At 35.3% G+C, this 23343-nt stretch overlaps 1 protein-coding gene across 1 annotated transcript in view; it reads left to right on the forward strand.

Annotated features, from left to right (window-relative positions):
- The first annotated feature begins 7131 nt into the window (after nt 1-7131).
- The window catches only part of LOC117171730, a 120283-nt gene continuing 104071 nt past the window's right edge, over nt 7132-23343 (forward strand). The window contains exon 1 of the mRNA XM_033359295.1: nt 7132-7255. The gene's annotated coding sequence lies outside the window, so the exon portion shown is untranslated. The remainder of the gene's footprint in view (nt 7256-23343) is intronic.

Consider the following 23343-nt stretch of genomic DNA (forward strand, 5'->3'; position numbering starts at 1 on the left):
ATAAACACAACACCTCTGGGTGCGTACTCAGCGATCTCGAAAATATAGAATATTACCACATTGCATAGACGGGAATCATGTTTCACTTGAAATAAGCGATTTTCCTATTTTTTTAGGTTAGGTACGAAATGTGACATGATGCAGGCAAACCGTCCGCGGATTCGGATTCAGCGACCTCAAAGACGTAGGGTAAGCCTATTCTTCTTTCTGCGTATAATACCTGCCTAGAGCACCTTGCAAAACCTATGGAGAATCTGAGACACGCCAGTGCATCGCATTCACAAAGAATGTGATGAGCTGTCTCCTCACAAAAATCACACTTTTGACAACGAGGGTCATCGCCAATTCTCATGTTGGTCAACTTATTTTCTTATTCGGTAGGGTCCAATATGAATCTCTACTTCGAAAAATTCTGTTATTATTTCCATGTTCAAGAGTTTATAAGTCTTTTTATTATATGAATCACTGGCGTCCAAAACGCTTTAACCCTCAAAATTTTCTAAGTGCACTTTTTTATTTTTTTAAATTCGCTGACCAAATCCTCGTTATAGCTCGTTCTCAGCTGCGTATAAACAATCATCTAGTCAAATGAGTACTGCTCAATTTCTCAGTTTATGCATATACTGTGTAGCTATTTTTTGTTCCTTTCAAGGAAGTTGGTTGTTCAGCACAGTTTTCTAAACATTTTGGTAAAATTTTTACCTTTTTACCGTTAAAATTGACTGAGAAAAATGCAATGGCGTGAAAAGAACTCCGACCTACGTCTAAGTGATGAGAATTATGAGAATCCGAAAGGCAAACGTATTTGCATTGAAAGAATTTGCATTTTTCTATAAAAAAGTTGTAGTATCGCGTGACAGTTTTCAAAAATGTTTCTTAATTTGATTGTTAAACATATCTTTGGAAAATAAAAATTTATATTCTTCTATTTTGAAAATTAATCACAGTTTCTCAAATTGATTTCAACTAAACTTTACTTTTTTTATCATTCAAATATTTCTCATACTCATTTTTGCATTTTGTATACATAGAAATAATGAAATTTTGAATCGGAAAATTTTTTGTTTGCTAATGAAGATAGCAGATGCAAATGGCTGAACAAAATTTTATAAGCAATAACATACGTTGTGACGAATTTATTTTGAAATTATTCAATCCTGAAAAGATTTTTCGTATCCAATGATCAAAAAAAATGCTTGTGTGGATACAATGTTTTTTAAATAAAATAGTTTTACTTATTTGAAAAAATGACGAAAAACTTCAAACGCATTTGATAATTTAAGAATTTCTAATATGAAATGATTCCCATGATAAATAAACGAAGTTATTTTTAAATTAATATGAAAGTGGAGGACGCTCGATATCTACTATTGGCTAGAAAATTCGAGTCTTCTGGCTTTGACGTTGAATAAGTATGTGAAGAAAAAATGCTAAGTTAATGAAAGATATATCACTTTCAAGGTGCAAATGTTGTACGTTAGTGAGCCGAAAAGTAATAATCCAAAAAATTATTTGTAGCTCGCAGACCTGAAAATACGATGAAAAGTGAGAAAATTGGATAGCTTTCAAAAACAGTGAACTTTGAAGCATAGTTTTTTATAGAAAAAATAATAGGAAAAATCTGAAAAAATTCATGGTGGTATATTACGCGTTTCTGAACAGATTGCCGTCGAAAAATTTGCAAAATATAAATAATTGTTCGTTTTTTTGTGAATAAATATGCGACCCACTATCTTCAGTTCTAATGAAGATAATGAAAGGATTTAAATTGGAGGTAGTTAGTTGAACTATCTGTAATAATTTACAATTTGAAGGAAGTATATGCTTCTTGTTGTCTTCGTACAAATCGCGGTATTTGAAGTCAGTTTTTTATATAGGAAAGTAAGTGCGAGAGTCATCCATATAAAATACTAGAGTGACCTTATGTTCGTGATGATTAGTGTCTACAGAAAAATATAAGTGTAATCTTTACGCAGATTTCGAGGTAAAGATTACCTACAATAAAAATTACCCCAGCTGGGTAATCTTCACCCTGTGTCACAGAATTGTTACACGTGGGTTTGGCACCGTGCGACCCTGCAATCAAGGGTTTCCTGGCCGCACCCTAGGAGCCCATAGCGACGAGCGGCAGCACGTTCCGCGTCAGTCTTGGCTCATGCGCCCGTTCGTAAACCGTTGTTCAACTCGCGAGTGTACTCTTATGATACCAACCCTATAGCCGTCTCGGAGGACTCCAAACGTCCTGCTACGACCCTAGGTAGGACCATCTATTCCACGACTCCCCGACCACCCGACTTCGACCTCGACGTGGCTGTTTTACTACTATTGTAAGCGGTTATGAAGTGTATCTATCTAACTAAGTGATTCTTGAATGTGCTTAAACATTTGTCTTAACGCTCGTAATTCTTTGCCCTGCCCTTATGTTTGATTTTCTTTACACGTACAATGATTTATGGGTCATGATTTTTTATTTCTATTGCCATTCTCGATAAATCGTATATGCAGTGATTTAAATGTGCTCTTGATTTATGTATTGTTATATGTGACATTTAGATAGGGCAACAGTACGAGAACAAAAGCGGAAGCTAATTACGAAACATTATTCTAAAAATTTTAAAAAGATTCGCTTAATTTTAGGAAGAAATAAAAATGTAATAGGGCAATCAAAATCCAATCATTTAAGATGAAGCCTAGTTTCAGAAAGCCAAAAGTTTCAAACCAAAAACGAAAAAATTAAAAAGATAGAAGAAGTAGAAAGATAGGTTTTGAAAAATTGAAACAAAAAGAAATTGCAGAAAACGATAAAACCTAAAATGAAAATTACATCGGGTTTTGACTCTTGTTAGATATTTCTAGCGACCTATACCCGCGAGTCGCGCAAGGGTCACGCGATGTATCTCCCAAAAAAGGGTCCCACGAAGAAAATAAACACATTTTCGAACCCAAGAACCAATTAGATCCCATATTAAAATTTCAATTAAAATATTCGACCAAAATGGCAATTTCAAAATAAGATACCACATCGGACAAACATACAGGGTGTCTCACCAACAAGTATTCAAACTCAAATTGAAATAAATGAAATTAAGGTCGGATTATTTAAAAAATATAATGCAGAATCCTACAGCTATAGAAAGCCACAACGATAACCTAGATCTGGAAGTTGCCACTGCACTGCCAAATCAAAACACTAATTTGACTAACGTTGCCCAACAATGTAAAGGGGCCATCCCAAAAACAGCAAATTAGTCAATAGGTTGCGATAGAGGTTTCACGCGAAAAAACACAAGAACGCCTAATATAAACAATAGGACATACGAAGACAGTTTGACTAAAAATACTCAACCTGACAGAACCTTAGAACTAAAAAACAATACCTTCTATTGGGACAACGAAAATTTACACGAAATAGGCGCGTCAGGCCTAATTAATTTTTCCAGAAAATTTAATAACGAAACTTTAAAACGCGATTCATTCCTGGAAAATAAGGCGCAATTCATCCTAGAATCGAATGAACTTTTAGAAACCGCGGAATGCAACAAATTTCTGAATAAGCAGAGGGAAAGACTTTCTAATGAAAAGGAAAAAGGGACAAAGAATTTAAAGTTTAGACTCTACCCGCTCGCTAGTAACTCTTTCGAATACAGAAAGAAAACAGTAGAAACATATGACGTAGAAAAAGAATTAATAATATAAAATTACCCAATACAGGCGATAGCGAAATATTACAGGACAGAACAGACTCAAACCAAAACAGACAACATAGACTCTCGACAACAAGGGACAGGTTTAACAGACATCCTAGAATCCACACAAATAACACACATACGGATAACGAACCTGAAAATAATCCAAACAACGAAACAATTCCAGTAACATTTTTTCCGTTTGGCATGACACAAAGGCCATTCCAAATCATGAGTAAATGGCCCATTAAATTCAGATACAATAAAGATAATAGTTCCGCGCATTTCTTAGACGAATTAAAAATATTTAAAAGGGGATACAAAATAAACCACTGCGATATTTTAGAAAATTTTGACGCACTACCGATAGAAGATGCAAAAGATTGGTGCGAAATAAATAAGAATTCCTGAAGATATTCATCAGATTTTACAAAAAATTAAATTTTGTAAAAAAAAAAGAAACCAAGATGTCCATTTGCACCTAACGAAAATTAGAATACTTTTACTAAACTATACTATAAAATCCGTTAATGGGAATCACTTAGAACCTGTGAAAAACTTTACACTGAATTTAGGCAAAGAAAGTAACAATAATAACGGGAATAAAAATAATTCAGCGAATAATAAAGATTTAAGGGAAAATAAAAATAGTCGAAATGACAACCAAAACGGAAAGCAAAATAATCAGGGTAGAAAATTCAATTCAAATTCCCCAGAGAAAAAGACGAAAATTATTCAGTAAATAATAATAATAATCATAATAAAAAAAATTTTCAAAAACCAAATTACGGGAGTAAAAACCAAAAACGAAATAATAATTCTAATAAGGATTCCCAAAATGAAATAAATATTGATTCAGATAAAAATCAGAATTTCAATTCGTACACAAAAGATAAAATAAATAATAGCAATTATTATCAGTGTGGAATAGCGGGATGCATAAGAGAGGGATTAATAAAGAGAGTATCGGAAATTTTTAGAGAGTCAAAAGGCAGGGTAAAAGCACGAGAGCAAGTAGGAGATAGTTTCTGCTTGGTGAGAGGAGTGAAGCAAGGATGTGCTCTGATCCCACTTTTATTTAATATATGAATTTAAGACTTGGAAGAAGAAAAGAGAAGAAAAGGTTGGGGAGGAGTTAGGATAGGGAAGGAAAACCTATATATACTGGCGTACGCAAGCGACATAGGGTTGATGGCAGTGGATGAAGAAGCGATGGTGGGCTTAATCACCGGATTAGAGAAATACTTAAATATGAAAAAGCTGAATATAAATGTACGGGAGACAAAGATAATGAAGTTTAGAAAAGAAGTGGCAAGGAAGAAAAAATGGACCGGGAGATGGAAGGGAATAAAGTTAGAAGATGTAGAAGAGTTTAAATATTTGGAATATATCTTGCAAACTAATGAAGATCATAGAGCTCATATAAGAGAAAGGATACAAAAAGCAGCAGGGGTAATGAAACAGATATGGAGAATAGGAAACATGGGAGCATGTATATGAAGGATGTAGGAGAGGAATTGAATATAAAGGAAGCTGGCAAGAGAATGTGGTTAAGATTCTAGGAGAGGATGGATTAGGAAAAGAATTCTATTCGGACTTTGAAAAAGAAGGCGTAATTTAAAAACTAATTAATAAAAGATAACAAATTACATTTATTGAATATAATCGCGCCACTTTTAAAGTTTCGCCAGTCTTCCGCAACGTTTCCGCAGTGCTCAAATCAAGGGAAATAAAAGAAATACAGTTGCCTGTGTTTTTCAGTGCTGTCTCATAGTGCAGATTTGTTAATTTAATTCATCACTAAATAAGTATTTTATATGTCAATAGTGTAGGAAACTGCTCTATTTATATATGCCTAAGATTGTACATTATATAGTCGGTATAGTCTTTGAAATTGGCAGACGTATATTTCCTAACTTAAAAATTTGTATTAGAATCACTGAGAATTCAAAGTGAATGAAGAACCTTATTATTAACTGTTATATTGTTACTTACTAATTGATGTTAAGATAGTAGAGAAATAAAACTAATATTAAGGAATTTATTTTACTTGTAGTCGTGCAGCTATTTACAGTTACTTCTTGTTCTTGATCGAATGATCTGATGCACTATATATTGTTTACTGGTAAAATATTGAAAGAAAGACAAAGATAATATGAAAAATTATTGCTGGATAAAAAATTTTATCGTTTAGTTTTCTAGGAAAGTAATTTTCCTTTTCGTATGACATGTATTCAGTACTCATGTCCATTAAAATGACATATTTTCTAACCTCAAATATTATGCAGTGCTACCAACAGCATTCAACTTTCATCATGCAATGCAATTTCAAAACTGCTACCAAAAAGTTGGCAACAATAACCGGAACCGGATTGCAAGAATCAGATGTTCGCTATGCCGCCATTTAATGTCAATACGTTTCGTTTTGCGACAACGAGGTTTGAAGTTTCGATTCAGCCCTGTCGGACCAAAGGAACCGAATGGAGCCTCTACATAGCACCCGTAAAGACCCTATTCGGAACAGCAAGACTCACTTTTCAATTGTTAAAATTCGGATTCTACGTTAAATTTTCTATTAAAAACTTACGGAATAATCGCCGTACTTTTTTTGCAGCGTTAGAAAATTTTAAAAATATCATAACTTCTGCTGAAGGTGACTTCAAGCGCATCTATAATAGTTCAAGTAGTATGTTGTGCAGTAAGTTTAAAAATAAAATTCTCTCTCACTTGCATTGCAGCATTGTTGTCTGAGGTTTCCACTTCGTGGCGCTAGCATCCAGACAAAATTCTTAAAGTTATCGACGGAACGTTAGTATCAAGACCCAACCTCAAAACTGGATTTTCTCATTTTACTCCATAAATACTAGAATCACATCTTTTCTAGATAATCAGTGCTTAGTCCTCTTTTCAATTAAATCTTTATTCAGGGTAGAACATTGGCTAGTTCCAATAGTTTTTGTATAACCTTTTTTTTTATTTTAACCTCAGCATTTGAAAAAATGTCTTACATAAAAGCTATTTAAATTATTAATTTTTTCACTACGAATAAAAATTTTATTTAATGCAGGAATAGGCCGTTATGATTTAAAAATACATAATTCTAGTATTTATGGAGTAAAATGAGAATTCAATGTTGAGGTTGGCTCCTGGTTTCAACACCCTTAACGAATTTTGAAATTTCCTAAGTTTAAAATTAATCTTTTAAAATAAAACCTGTAACCATAATTTTATTTATCTTACCTCTTTAAGGGTTTTAAAAAATTTACCAATTATATATTGTAGAAGCGAAATGTTAAGAACAGAGCAATTTCTCAATGTCACAAAACATTTACAATTAACTAATAGTTTAAGATATTAATTTTGTTTGTCTTCTTGGTCATAATCAATATTATTAAAATATTGATTAATTTTTCAGATTGTGAAAAAAACGGTCACTAGCTCCGCTGGGATATAAGCCCAGGTCCTTCAGATAGCCGGTCTGATGCTCTACCAACTGAGCTACGGAGAGACGAGAACACTTTACTCACAATCTCCTTACAGGCAGAATGTCAGCCTCATTCCTTATACTTGTAAGATTTTTCTTTCTAAACATGAAATTCATATTTTATTATTGATGTAGGTTTTTTTGACCAGGGAAATTAATTAATAGTTTAAGATGTTAATTTTGTTTGTCTTCTTGGTCATAATCAATATTATTATAATATTGATTAATTTTTAAGATTGTGAAAAAACGCTCTCTAGCTCCGCTTGGGAAACATTCTGACAAAAAGCACATACAAGCTATATTCCATTTTTCTTACAGATATCCTGAATTTGTTAATATTCTGAATGTAGCTCATAGTGCTTTTCTGGCAGGAATGATTTAATTATAAAATTAAGTATTAAATTTGCAATCCAGGTCGCATCTAGATCTACTAGTATTCACTAGATTCACTAGAACGCGCCAGTACCGCTAGTTTAGATAGCGGCTAGTCGATTAAAGCGTTACATTTGCGCACCGCAACAGCATAGTTTCTCGAGATAGCGCCAGTATAGCCTTGTGGCGGTCTAGACTGGAACAGTACAGCGCCATGAATTATTTCCACACAGGTATATTGTTTGATATTGAAAACAAAAAGTCTATCAATTTTATGAACTTACAACTTTGCCGAGATGATAATAACTTTATTATGACGGATTAACTTAAGAAAGCAACTTATCCTGGAAGACTTCTTAATTTTTTATCCAACTAACCTATTCAACGTAATATAGATATTGTTAAAAACCTAGTCGATGCCGCTATTCTACTTTCAGATAATACTTTCCACTTAGATAACTTGAAAATTGTCAAAAAATACTTAGGTAAAACAATTAAACTAATGAATTCATACAGAAACATATTAAAAAAAGACTTACTGAGTTAGATTTGAAGAAAAACCAATCTTCTAACGACACTGTTGATAGAATCATTGATGTAAAACAAGAGATCATATCCATACCTTTCTTGGGGACTATTTTCTCAAAATTTCAAAAGGCTATTGATTAAATTCAAAATAAAAACTGTTTTAAGAGTCGATTTCAAGCTAAATAAATTTATTAAATTACGTAAAGATAAACTAGACACTTTAGATCAATGTAACGTAGTTTATAGAATCACATGTAACTGTGGCAGGACCTATGTAGGAGAAATAAAACGCCCCCTATGAATTAGAATGAAGGAACATCAAAAAAACATCAACCATGTGAATAAAAATCACAGTCATAGCTAAACATTTGGTTCAATGTCATGGAAGAGATCCAACTGTCATTAAATGGGATGAATTTGAAATCCTACATGTCGAGTCTAATTTTTATAAGCTTGTCTTTGCTGAAATGGTTTTAATTAAAAAAGAAGGCGAAAACTGTCTCAACAAAGTAACTGATTTAGATTTTTTCAACGATTCTTACAACATGATTTTAGATTCGTTATGTTATGTTAACACCTATTTTGCGTTTACTTATAGTCTATCTACGTTTAACTCTGTGAACTATGTACTACTTCGAATTTCTAACCATTGTTCAGTTACTCTATTTCTTTGCAATCACATATATTTGATTATATAGTATGACCAGTACATACGCCTATGATTCTTTTGCAAGTGCTACTACGCATGCGCCAAGGCGTCATTCACTTGGAAAATGTTCTAATTACAACGAGTACCCATTTAGTAAGATGGATGCGGAGAGTACACACCCTGTCATCCTTATAATTTTATTATTTAACGACTCAAAAATTTTCGACTTCAATATATAAAATTCTACATAATGACTTAAGGTATTGTAATTTTTACAATTCCTATAATTACCATCATATTATAAATTTGTACACCATTTTAGTTAATGATTCATATTTTACGTTTATATTAGATATCTGATGAGGGAATCGGTCTGATTCCGAAACGTCATATATAAATTACCGAATAAATAGTCTTGATGAAGTTGATAAAATAAGGGTTTTCCTTACCAAAACTAATTAGTTGTTTCCTAGACGTTAAATTTAGAAATTTTACATCCCGAAATTCATTACATAGCCTAGCGGTAGTTTGTACCATACTATAATTTAGGCCATATTTAAAAGGGTATAGCTTTAATGTAATAACGGACCACTTCGTGTTGAAGCGGCTCCATAATTTAAAACATCCCAATAGGCGCTTAGCCAGATGGGCACTAGAATTACTACAATATGAGCAAGAAGTCATATATCGTAAAGGTAGCTCAAGTTTAATCCCTGATGATCACTCGAGATCAGCAAAACCACCAAAAATCATAGCGTTTGCATTAACTTGTAGCGTAGAAAAACCGAAGGCGGACGTTAACGAAACAAGAGACGACTGGTACTATACAAAATTCATACAAGTTACAGGAAGTCCTGAGGAACATGAAACCCTTGGAAACTAGACGTACCAAAAAATTTAGAGCTCAAGTTTTATGGGAAAATTAAGACGAAACCCAGACAGGAAATTTGAGCTCAGAAAAAACTTTTGCGCAAATTTCCGAACATCACTTCTGGTCAGTAGTATACTTGGACGTGATCAATTACGTAAGAAACTGCCAGTGCGGTCAAAGCGTAAAATTAAATAATCAAAATAAGATGGTATTGATGAAAAAAAGGATAATCGAAGAGCCATGGGACATGGTAGCAGCTGATATCATGGGTCCACCTTCGACTTCCAAAAAGAGAAAAAACCAATAAATTTTAGCCTACGAGCTACCACACCACCTAAAGGGAAAACATTAATGTATTAAGAATGGAAGCCACACTAAACTTCCTAATGTACTCGAACAAAAGTACGTGGAAAACCTATATAAACTTTAAGGAAGATCAAAAAGAGAAAAGCGATATGGAGGAAAGGGAGAAAAAGTCTAGGAAGGAGGAATTACAAACAAAATAGACAGGGGAAGAGAAAAACTCTAACAGAAAGTTTTTCAACAGAGAAAGAAGATACTTCAATTTAGAAGAGGCAAGGAAGAAACAAAGAGAGCGAATGACGATAACATTAAAGAAGAATGAAGGCGATACAAAGAGAACAGGAAGAAGGAGTATGCCGACTGGTTAACAAAATGAAAAAAAAAATAAAAAAAATAAAAAGAAAACTTTCACTTGCGAACATTTAAAAATCGTAGCAAACATTACATGATAATTTTGAATGTTATATTTGAAATTGAACATCCCTGGTGGAGCGAAGGAACCGAAAGGAGCCTCTACAAAGTACCCTTAAAGACCCCACTGAGTCCCGCTTCGGTTCCTTCTTTGAAAAACTCAAAAAAACAGCAAGATCGACTTTTAAATAGTTGAAATTTGGATTCTACGTTAAAATTGGCATTAAAAACTCACGGAGTAATCGCAATACTTTTTCTTGCGGCAGTACAAACTTAAATAAAATACCTGTTATTTACATGGGCCGAAGACGGTTTCAAGTGCATTTCTTTTAGTAACAGTTAATAAGCATTCCATCAGTAACTTTAAGAATTTTTTCTGTATGCTAGCGCCACGCAGTGGAAACCTCAGATAACAACGCTGCCGAGATGTGAGGGCTAAAGGTAAGGGATGTGTTTAAATTCTCATTTTTTATATTATTCTCATCGGAGAAGGTAAGTCTCTAATGGAAATTTTAACACAGAATCTGATTTTCAACTATTCAAAAGTTGATCTCGCTGTTTTTTGTGAGTTTTTTAATAAGGAACCGAAGGGGGACTCAGTAGGGTCGTTAAAAGTACTTTGTACAGGCTCCTTTCGGTTCCTTTGGTCCGCTAGGAATTTTTGAACTAAGGCTCTGAATTTAAATAATAATTCGAATGTTGTATTTGAAATTGAACATTTCCGAAGATTAGCTTTGGATTTGAGTTATACTTTTGAACTGTAAGTTTGAGCCTAGGATTTTAAAGCCCAACTCAATAAATATGGACAAAAATTGAAGTGCACCGAGTTGAGATAATTATTTTTTGTTCCCCTACCCTTATCTATGTTACAGAAAAGGGGCAGTCTTGAAAGAAGACTGGGGAGGCAAAATCGTGGAGAGCACACGAATTCTTGAAGTTAAAACTACGGAAAACGCGAGGTGATTCTATTGCCAATTAAAAAAAAAATTCCAAAACTGATCTACCTGATACACGACTCATTTTGCAGCACTAGACCATATAGACATAACCAAAATTTAAAACACCAGACCCCAACAAAAATTCAGACAGGGGAGTTGGGAAAAAATACACAAAGAAGTACAGAACGTATAAGATAGAAATTGAGGAATATTGTGGGTCAGAATCCCCCGAGGGGACCCGAACTTCCAACCAGCAACACGTTCTGCGTCAGTCTTGGCTCATCCGCTCGTTCGTAAACTGTTGTCTGCGTCGCGAGTGTTCTTTCACGATACCACCCCTGTAGCCACCTCGGCAATCGAACATCATCAAACGTTCATCCTGGCCACTATCCGAGCCGTTACCTCGTCACTATAACTTTTCATAAACGGAGGACTCCAATCGTCCTGCTACGATCCTCGGTAGGACCATCTACTCCACAATTCTTTGACCACCAGACTTTGACCATGGCCTGACAGTTTGACTATCATTGTAAGTGGTAATAAATTATCTATCTAACGAAATAAGTTATTTCTCAATGTGTTCAACCTTTTTTCTCGGCGTCCGTATCCCTTTTCCCTCCTCGGTAGGCATCTCTGCGATACCTGATATCTCGTGTATTCTTCTGTGTTTATAGACGTTGTGAGCGTAATTTTTAATTTTACCCTTGAAGGCCTGGTGCAATTAAAACCATATGACATATCACGCGGGTGAGCGACTTCAGCACCAATTTTGAAAATACAGCTGTTCTGAGGACGGCGACTAACACTTGCGACCACTATGGGCGCTAGTGACGGCTAGTGACGGCGATGTCTGCTATTTGCATTATGTCAGTCATTGCTGACGCAGTGTAAATATATAAAATTAAGGCCATGTGATACTTACAGTTTCTCCGGCTTTTTTCCACAAAAGTGAAAATTTTTAAAAACTGAATTCGGAGATGCTATCAAATATCATAACGAACGTCCCCAGACTCTTTTTTGAGGGATAATAACAAAAAAATGTATTGTGCTAAATAAAAATTTTATGCATATGCATTATTTTGAGGTTACGTCGTTTTTCATCTCTGCCTTGCCGATAATCTGGAAATTATTTATGTAATAAACTTTTTTGATTGGCTGCAAACAAGGTTAGTTCTGGGAGATTAGTTACTATGTTTATTTGTAAGTCCAAAGTTTTCGCTGAAAATATTGTGTAGTTTGGAAGTAACGCTCGGGTGAATTGTAACACACATAACCTCGAAATATACACGCACGTTGTTAGCAATATCAAAATCTAACAATCTAACACTGAAAAAATCGATGCTATTTCCTAAGCGCTATGCAAATTAATCACATTTTGCTAAATTAAAACTTTTTTTAACTAACCTACAAAAAAGTCCTCACGAAGCGAGGCCTCCATTTTAGTCGGATCCTGAATCTTAAGAGGAACCTGGATGTTAATGTTCCTCCTTGTCATGAAATTGCTATCATCTCTCAGGACGTGCCCTAAAGATTCCCTGCAGAAGGATATTGCTGGCATTGTAGCAGTCCAGAAAGTTATTCTTGACTCGACTTTTGCACTGAATGTGAGCGTTTCGTTGGTTCCTTAACGTGTTTCCATCTAAATTATTTTCAGCTCCCCAAACTCTAAAGGTGATCAGCAATATTTTTCTATCTACTGCCGGGTGTTCTGTACGTTGGATGGTTTCTATTCCGAAAAACGGTTAGGAAAAGGGTTTGTCCATCTTTGTAGAGCCCCGCATGCAAGGATAAGAATACATATTCTAGGAGGTTGCTTGGTATCCCAGAGGTGTCGTTTCAGACATCTTACTCAGTTGACATTCAGCTTTCCGCATGGCTGGTGCGCTTACGCTTGAATTTTTCTCTTCTGTATCATCCTTGGACTATTGTCCGCGGCTGCTTATTTAGACTGTTGGAATAGTGTAAAAAAGATGACGAAATTTGTGAAGCACTCAAAATTTATCACTTTGAATTGATAAATCGGAATTAAGGTTTGAAAACTCACTTTAAAGATTTTCTAGACGCCTGAAAAGGTTTCGCTGTGACAGGACATGGAATAAGTCTTTGGTTCTTGCAAAAAATACGGCAACTGCTAAATAGGGAGAGCTGAAAAATGCTGCAACGACGTGAAGTTTAAAGGAAGACGACAGACATTTTAAGGGGCATTTGGAAATTATTATCAATTATACACTTTTCCTTTTCTGAGATCACATTTCTTATTTTAAGAAGAAATGAATTACATACTTATATTACAGTGATACTATTGCATTTGCCAATCATTTGAACTTGTCAATAAATGAAAAACAAAAAAATCACATATTGCATTTTTTTATATTATAATTAAAACCCCTGCCAAAAGAAGTGACAGCATGCAGATTCTGCATGCTGAAGAAAAAAAAGAAAGAATTCATACGGATCGAGGCGAATCAACATTTTAAATGCGTATGAATCCCGTTTTCTGATTCGCTCAAATGAATTGAGACGCATTTAGATGAATTGAGAAGAGGTCAAGGCTAATTCGAACAAAATAATAACTAGCACATGCGTCGGGAAAATCTAATTCCGTATGCCCCGCACGTTATTTTTCCTGTTACAGATAAAATTGTATAAATCAAAAGTTGCTGCAATTCGCCGTGACGAATTGGGGCAAATTGGAGTGTGTATTTTACTCTCACTAATTTAGACGCATTGGCCAATGCTGAAGCGTTTGCGTGCTGACGCATTGCAGTCAATTTGTTGACTTCAAACTTTTGCACATTAACACCCTGGTTTAATTCGTCATTGTCGAAAAGCGAAATTTACGGGGTTGCATAATCTTCTCAATTCAATTCGTATTAATACTTTCTTTTTTTCTGGGAAGCTATCAGCTATCATCTCTGGATGACGTCAGTCGGTTTCCTTCATACTTGAAGTCATTGCTATATTTTTCTACTTTCACTGTTTATCAGTGACCATATTTTTTTGAAAAATCAGAGACTGACCCAATATCCTGCCACCGCGAAACACCTTCCGAGGGCTAGAACATTTTTAAAGTTCGTTTTTAAAACCTGAATCCCGATGTATCGAAACTTTAGTGATAAGGTTTGAATTTTCCACAAATATCAAATGCAAGATTCGAAACCGTCTCCCTGCATGTCTCTGAGAAACTGTGTAGGCCAGCAGTTCTAGGAATCACATTCTCCAGAAAGTGGGCTTTTTCGGCCCCGCCACTTTCCGATCTAGGAGAAACACATGAAAAATTAGCTTGTCGGTGACCCGGCCCTGTTACATGCCACAAAAACCAGCCTGAAGGAAAACCAAAAAAAAAATCTCGTCTCCTATATATATATATATATAGGAGACGAGATTTCCGGGCCTAAAATGTTTCAAATTTTGTGCTGCATATCTTAGTCATATTTTTGTGGTGGAAGTTATTTTTTAACAAATAAGAAACGAATTTTTGATAAAATAGTGCAATTTTCAACCTAACATATAAATATAAAAAAAATGTTTTATCTGAAAATTTTTGTTTATAAATAAGTATGTAGCTGGAAAAAATAATTTCAAAACACAAGAAAAACGTAGATTTTCAACCAAAAAAATGAATTTTCAACTAAAACATGAATTTTTAAACAAGAAAAATAATTCGCCCCCAAAAAAAGAACAATTTTCAATAAAAAGGACGATTTATCAAGAAAAAAAAAAGTTTTCAACAAAATTCTTCAATTTTTAAATTTAGAAACGAATTTTAAGCTAAAACAGTAAGTATTCAACCAAAAATGGACTACTTGCATTTTCGGATAAAAAATGGAGTTCTTAACAAAATAGTTCAATTTTAAACGAAAGAAATTAAGTTTCAAGTAAAAAGATTATTTTTTAACGAAAAATGATACAGTTAAATGTTCAGTTCAAAAAATTAATTTTCAACAACAAAAAGAGAATTTTGAACCAAAATAGATGCATTTTCAAACAAGGAGACTAATTTAATAACAAAAAATATTAATTTTAAACTGAAAATGGTCATTTATCAAGAGGATGAGGATTTTAAACTCTTGATGTCTGCTCTAAAAGGCATCACTGAAATTCTCTGGGCAGTTGAATCCGTACACGGTGTACGTATACGATGCCAATGGAAAACGGATTGTTGGTGGTTGCTCTCTTATTGCTGCAATAGTGTATTATTTATCTCATGCTAGATACTTATCCAAAGTTTTGTGAACCAGCGGACATACTAAGCGATGTATTCAAGAAAAATAATTACATTCCAGTAATTGAAAGTAACAGTGACGAAGATTAAAACAAATAATTACATAAAAAGTATTCGATTTTGTATGAGGCAAGGGGATACACACTAAAAAAGCATTTCGTTTCGTGAGAGGCGAGAGGACTCATACTAAAAATGCACCACGTTTTGTGAAAGGTCAGGGGACTCACACTCAAAAAGTACCCCGTTTCGTGAGAGGCCAGGGGACTTACACTCAAAAGGCGAGGGGGCTCGCACTAAAAAAGCACCCCAATAAAGAGTTCAAAATCGTATTGCAATCTCCTCGTGGTGAACTCTGGAAACTATACTTTGTATAGGCCAACTGCAGACAATTCTTACTTAATACTTTATATCCATAGAATACTGAGATTCTTTTCCAACTCTTTTTCGTGAATATTTTTCAACTATTTCGTTTGGTTTGTCACGTAATATCAAAGGAATCGTAATTTCACTAGATGATGATGTTTTAAAAATTCCCATTTGTTTTTCATAATGTAATGTACAAAAGAAACAAAAAATAAGTGATTCCTCAAAATGCAAGTGCACCATTATTCCAGCCGACCGCTTAATTAAAATAATTAAGTGTCGACCGAACAGTGGAGTTCAATGTGCCCGGCTGGAGCGAGAGTGTTCAGTATGCTGTGCGGCATGCATGACTTTCATCATTTTTCACTATGTCGCACAACCATGAAAAATCTGACCAAAATGTGTGTTGAAGCGGACACTTCAAGGTTTGTTTCTGAAAAAAATGGAGGTTTACCTCTAAAACATAACATTAAAAAAATATTCTTAACATATTTGATCCAGATTTTATATGTTGTGATAAGGCAGGTTGTGATAAAGCCAATGGTAAAAAAGTTAAAATTATTTCTGTGTATAATAATGTTGGGATGCAGGCTGTGAACATTTTTTTAGATCCTATGTTAGAAGAGGAGCGAGGAAAGGGTTTTCATTTGATCCTGGTGGGTGATTGGAATATGAGGATAGGTGAAGAACAGGGGGACGAGTATGTTAAAGAATTTGATCTTGACGTAATAGATACACATGTAAATAGGGATACAAAATCTGGAGATAAACTAGTCAATCAAGAAGAGAAAAAAATTCTGGATATTTGCGAAGAACACGGGCTTATCATTTTAATTGGTGAAATTAAACAGGACGGGATGGGTAATTGGACGCATGTCTGCGAAGAGAATCAGACCATCTCCCAGTGACATTCAATTTAGAAGTAGGCGAAGGTAACAGAGAGGCAGGGGAATGCGAAAATCAAAATAAATTCAAAGCAGAAAAGCTCTCCTGGGACCCAAGGAATGATAATGAATTTAGGAAGGAAATGGGTAAATGGTGGGATGAAGAAGTTAGGAGGAAAGGGTGACAAGAAAAGTGGGATAGATTCAAAAAATGTTTATTAGAGGCAGCAAAGAGAGTAGGAATGATCAGGAGGGTAGAAAGAAAAGCAAGATTAAAAAAAGGGCGGGAAAAATGGTTAGATGAGAAGTGCACAATTCAACGAACGAAGGTTGGGCTTATTTAAAAAATATTTGAAAAAAACAGGTTGATAATATTGATTTGAAGAAAAAGAATGAAACTAAGAAATCTGTACAGGGTAAAAATCAACGGACAAAGAGAAAAAGATTGGCAGGAAATAAAAGAAAGTAGGAACATGCGAGATTTTTAGATGGCAATTGGGAAATTTAGAAGTCGAAAACAGCGCAAGGGTGAAGCGATATGGAAGGATCGATGGAAAAAACATTTTGAAAATTTATTGGGAGTAGATAAAACTTTAGAAAACAAGTAAATAAAGGACACTGCTCGGGATAACACCATACGAAGGAAGGGAGGGCCCTGTAATTAACAGACCACAAATGGAAAAGAAAAGCCGGGATGGTCTGAAGACAGGTTAAATAAAGAGATAACTATGGAAGAACTGGTTAAGATTTTTAAGAAAATGAAAAAAGGCTCCAAGGGAAGATGACATATCGGTAGAATTTATAAGCGAATCACAAAAGATTTAAGGGGCAAACATTTTCTAAATATTGAATGGCTCTTGGAGTAACGGTGCAATTGCGAAAGGCTGGGAAAAAGCAGTCTTCTATTCAAAATTCAAAGGAGGATAGGAAGACGATACGGGGAATTATAGAGGAATATCTTTACTAGACTCGGGGTACAAAATCGTGGCTTCAATTATGGACCAAAAGAATAAGGGATTGCCTAGAGGAAGTGGATCTCTATAGAAAATCTTAAGCAGGTTTTAGAAAGAAAAGATCGACAAGAAATCATATTTTTGCATTAAACTCCTTCATAAATAACCAATTTGTGAAAATTTATAAAAATAACAGTTTTATTTTAAAAACTCACTAAATTAGGTATTAAGAGGAAAATGCTGAAAATGATAAAAGCCATCTACGGAGAAACAGATAACCAGGTGATCACAGAGGAGGGACTCACATATACTTTCAAAACCAATAGGGAAGTGAGACAGGAATGTCGTTTAAGTGGCACTCTATTTAACATTTTTAATGATATGGATGAAAGCTGGGAAAGCAAGAATGCTGGAAGATCGGTAATAGGGAAGAAAACAATTTTTGCATTGATGTTCGCTGACGACCTTTTAGTGGCGGCAATCTTCCCGGATGACCTGAGAGGGATGCTACTACTGCTGGAAGGGTATATAGTTAAAAATAATTGGGCAATAAATGCCTGAAAGTCAAAAATTATGGTTTTCAGAAAAGGGAAAAGAAAGGACAAAAACAAAAATTAAAAAATTCCTGGGGAAGCAATCGAAGTTGTGGACAATTATAAATATCTGGGTGTTTGGGTTCAGGAAGAATGTACCATGTCGAGATCTGGGGAAAGAAACAGGCAGATGCAGTCTTGTGATAGAAGCGAAAATAAGGGCCGGTAACTATTTGGTAGAAATCCTTAATATGGAAAGCGATAGACTGTCCAAAATCTACCTCAAGGAAGAATTGAGATCAGTTAAAAACAAAGTCCCCACGACCTGGGGCACTAATCTGAAACAGGCTTTGGTAGATTTTGGGGAGGAGCAAGTCATAGGGTGGGTAGGCGATAAAAGTAGAGAGAATGCAGTTCCAGATGCACTCGGGAGGGGAACTACAAAATTATTGGAGAAGGAAAACGGGAAGATGAGGTAAAAATAGATAGTAAATGAAGTCGATAATCGACTGTTAAAAGATGTCAATGATCAATTCGGTGTTAATTTGTGCCAAATTTTGACCAATCATACATGTGATCGGAAGCGATATAATTGCGAAGCAATAGATATACCCAATGAATGGATTTTTATAAAATGCACGCCTTCCGTCTTGCAATTTGTTGTGGGCCTTATTTATTTTAAGCCTGGTCTGGACAAAGATTTAATCTGCCAAATTTTGAACTCGGTTTTTGCGCAGTTGTTCTTCTCTATCTGAAATTTTGGGTGGAAATTAAAGGCCGAATTGGGGCTCTAAATCAGATGTCTGAGGAGACGATTCCGCTGGGGGTAGGTGCAAGCGCGAAGAGGTCTGTGTTAGACCGTGTGGTTTTTAAAAGGGGATATGCTTTAGTCGAATGCCTAGAAGCACATGGTCTTATTTTCCTTAATGGCAGTTTCAGTAGTGATTGCCCGGCTAGCCTCACTCGCCTTTCGTTAGCCTCACTCACCACTCGTCATAGTTCGCGCAAGAAGACATCCTTAATTTTAATTCAGGCAAAGCAGCCTGTATTGCTATTTTAAGTTCAAAAAAAGTGGCATGCAAGAAGGCTTTCCAAAATGCTCGTGAAGCCGCCAGAGGATCGGCGGATTTCTATAAGGTAGTTAATTTTTTTAAGCCTAGGTCGGTGGTTGGCAATAACATTAAGTTTCGATCATCGCAGGAATTTGCGAATGGTTTGTATCCGCCTAAAATTACTCTTGCTCCCCTGGACGATGAATACACACCCTCTTTTAGATTATCTGATTAATAAACGTGAAATCGAAGTGGCTATCAGTAAATGTAAATCAGGGAAAGCGCCCGGTCAGGACGGGGTTCTGTCGGAATTTTATCAAGTTCTTCCGGATTTAGGTATGGATTACCTGGAATGTCTTTTCAGAAGATCTGGCAGAATGAGGAGGTACCCTCTTCTTGAGGAGATATTCTTAGGTGCATGATTTACAAGAAGGGAGATAAGGAGGATACTGCCTCACATTGGGATATTGTGCTTGTAAACAGTATAGGATCCTCCTGCTGGATAGATTGGTGAAGTGGATGAATGAGTTACAGTGTGTGCCGGAATTCCAGGCAGGATTTATGGCTGCCAGAGGCTGTATGGATCACATCTTTGTTTGGAGTTCTTTAATCCAGATACATCTCTACACCCCTGAGTGCAAAGTTTTTGCATGCTTTGTAGATTTTAAGAGAGCCTTCCCTTCAGTAAATCACGATCTACTGTGAAGCAAATTACTGAGTTTGGGTGTCCGCGCCAAATTCATTAAAATTGTAAAGAGTCTATACGACGCGGCTTGGGTATCCATTCGAACGGCGGAGGGCCTTGCAATCCCGGCCTTGCTGCTAGATACCTGTCTGGAGTATTGAAAGTCAGAGCTTTTATCATGTCTCCGTAGGTTCAAGATGGTCATTTAAGTTAGTTAGTTTATTTTAATTTTAATCTCTTTGCACAGGTCACAGACCTAAACAAAAATCTCAGCTTTACTTACTTTGGAATCATATCATGTATAATTTGATGTTGGTAAATAAATAATAATAAATAAATAATACTTTAAAAGTTCTCAAAAAGACTCTATCTGATTTTTTATTTCCAATTCTAAAGGAGGTGTGGAAGATTTGGCACAGTATTTAAAAAGATAATTTAATTCAGACGACAAATAATTGGAAAAGGTTACAAACAAATTAAGTCTGTTTTTATCCTTAATTTTCAAAGAAAATGGCAGAATGCAGCATTTATTAAAGCTTGTTTCGAAAACAAGGTTTCCAGGAAGGCCCAACTCAGGTGACTTTGTAGAATGTTCTACTTCGACAAAACGAAGAAAATTAATGAATATACCGGAAAAATATACTTACATCGAAAAAAGAGAGGCTTTCTACGCTCGCTAAATCTATGTAATAGGAAGAAAGTATCAGAATTTATAAATTCAATTTCAACTCTCTATGAAAATGAAAATATGAATGATTTCCCGATTCCTTACTCATCAGAAGAAGCTTTGGCGTTAATAAAGGAAGCTGATTTATCTAAAAATCAGTATCCATTGCTTCATATGCAGGCAAAAGAGAAATGGTGACATTTACCCAGAATACGACAGTTTGGAAAAAGCTAAAGAAGAATTTTCTCCACATTCGATTAAAATCACGGATAAGTATTTTATAATCGAATTAAAATCTTTATTCATACGATCATACGATGTCTCGGATTTTTAAAGATCGTGATATTTCTCTTCCATTTACGAATACAAGGAACCTTATAACTTGAAGTTAATTATGCAATATGGTTAGAATTGTTCTTCAAATCAAAGCGCGTACAAGCAAAAGAAAGATGATCCATATATGGCGGACAATAATAACTTCACGGTTTCAATGGTACCACTGCGACTTTAATTAGAGGATTTGGTAGATTCTGTAGTGTGGTAAAATCCTAATTAATCGTCAACATCATATTGATTATATGAAATGCACCCCAATTCCTTCTAGAATTTTCTTTGAAAAGTTATTTTATTAGATGCATGAAGGTTATCAAAAAAGTATTATCCCCTAGCTGATTTAAAACACATTCCAATTCATCCTCACAAAACTAAAAAAATTGCCAAAAATACAATTAGTCGATATTCTGAAATTTTATTTTCCAAAATTATTATATTAGATGCAAAAAAATTGCTTAGGGAGTTTTATCTGCCTAGCTAATGTGGAACACACCTCAATTCATCTCCTAAAAACTAAAAAAAATCATCAAAAGTAAAATGATTCGAAAGTTTGCGATTTTCTTTTCAATGAGTAGACCCTTCAGTCATGGTATCCCGATGTGCCCTCACACCCACACTAACATCTAATTTGTCTTCAAGCATTATTTGTTATTAATTATATGTTTCAAGATTGTCATTCCTAATTGTTATGCGATTGTATTTGTTGTAATTTTCCAAGCAATTAAAGCCAAAATGTATCTCTCTACTACGTATATTGCGAGAGCTAGAATAGTAATCTTTAAATGCATTTTACGTTAATTGTTATTAATATATTGCAAGTTTCTTTTTACGTATGTATAGTCAAAATATAAAAGCATCTGCATGATTTTTAAAAAAAAATTTTTACATCGTGTGTTTCAAAGATGTTGTTATCGAAAGTCAAGCAAGGACAGAGTGAAGGATATTTTCCGAAAATTTTTTTTACATAAACAAATGGGGACTTGTTTGAAGCGCAATAAAGTAAGCTTTATTATGCTAGGAGCTGTATGTTTATGCGATTTTTTTCTTAAGAGTAAATTTCAAAAATGTGAAGCTGTTTTGGAGCGGCCTTCCTATCGTAAACGGATGGTAAGTGGCGACAAGAGTAATTAGGTGCCTCTACATATTTTCAGATTCTCGTGCGGAGCGGAAAGGCACCCCTTTGACTGGCTACAGAAATAATGTTGGTCAAACCCCGTACCCCTTTCCCAGGTCTTATGGGAGGCGGAAATGGCACCTTTGTGAATAGTGACACAAATAATGTTGGTCAAATCCCTACCTGCATACTCGATCTTCTTTTTTCATCGTATCTCCATTGGTTTAAAAATGCTTTTCAAATTCAGTGGCCAGGGTAACAGATTTTAATTATAGCGATTAGATCCTCAAACGGATCAGCACATATTTTCTTGAGCGTCGTCGCCACAGAAATTCACAGAGATGGTCTGCGAGATTGCTCTCATACACTCCTCCTCGTGAGAAAAATCATCGCATCCACTGCCAAGAGGACTCGACGTTTTGAGTGTGCGCTCCGGTATCGCGATTCACGAACTCCTCGGAATGATTCACTATTTTGTGGACAAATCCATGATCTTCGAGGTTGATATTACCCTTCCAATAATCGCTGTGGATCCCCGTCCCTTCAGCTACGTGCTTTTTTATTGATTCTATTAAAGTAGCCTGATCCCTCTTAATTTTGGGAGATATTTCTAACTGATGGCTGTAGGTATGTCCTCTGTGGATCATGCCGAGGATCCATGATCCTTCCACTACACGCCCTCGCTCGTATTTTCGACGATTTTTCGAATTTACTGTCAAGAGAAACCATGCAGATCTCCCTACAAAAAGAGAAACGGTCTGCAACTGCTTCCCGCGAAATCGACTGACCTTTTACGATGCTGCATTCCCGGATCGTTTTTTCAAAGTTGAAACCTACAGCGCAACAGTATGCAATGAGCATACAGGCCGCTGCGGAAATGTGGCACCTTTCAAACCACGTATTTTCCGCAACGGTATTAATATGACGGTACTTGCCTGGTTTATGGCACAAGAACTGGGCGTAAGTCATTATATATTTCAAAAGAGTCATCTTCTTCTTATGTTTTGAGCAAAATCGTTTAGTTGGAATGAGTTCGATTTGTCGTTACCACTGAAGTGTTTTTTCTCTTTTTTAGAGAGTCATCCTGAGACTGAAAATATTCTATGTTTCATCCATCTTAATTAGGACTCAGGAGAAGGAAACGTCGAAAATAATGAATGCATGTAAGAAAAACACGGCCGTAAGTGCTGTGAGCTCTGACGGTAGAGAAAGACCTGTCGATTACTTCATTGAAGGCAGTTACATTTATTTTTCTCAAAAAATATCACTCTTAGAAATAAATATTTAAAACA

Source organism: Belonocnema kinseyi, chromosome 4 (genome assembly GCF_010883055.1).
Source record: "Belonocnema kinseyi isolate 2016_QV_RU_SX_M_011 chromosome 4, B_treatae_v1, whole genome shotgun sequence".
NCBI classification, from domain to species: domain Eukaryota; kingdom Metazoa; phylum Arthropoda; class Insecta; order Hymenoptera; family Cynipidae; genus Belonocnema; species Belonocnema kinseyi.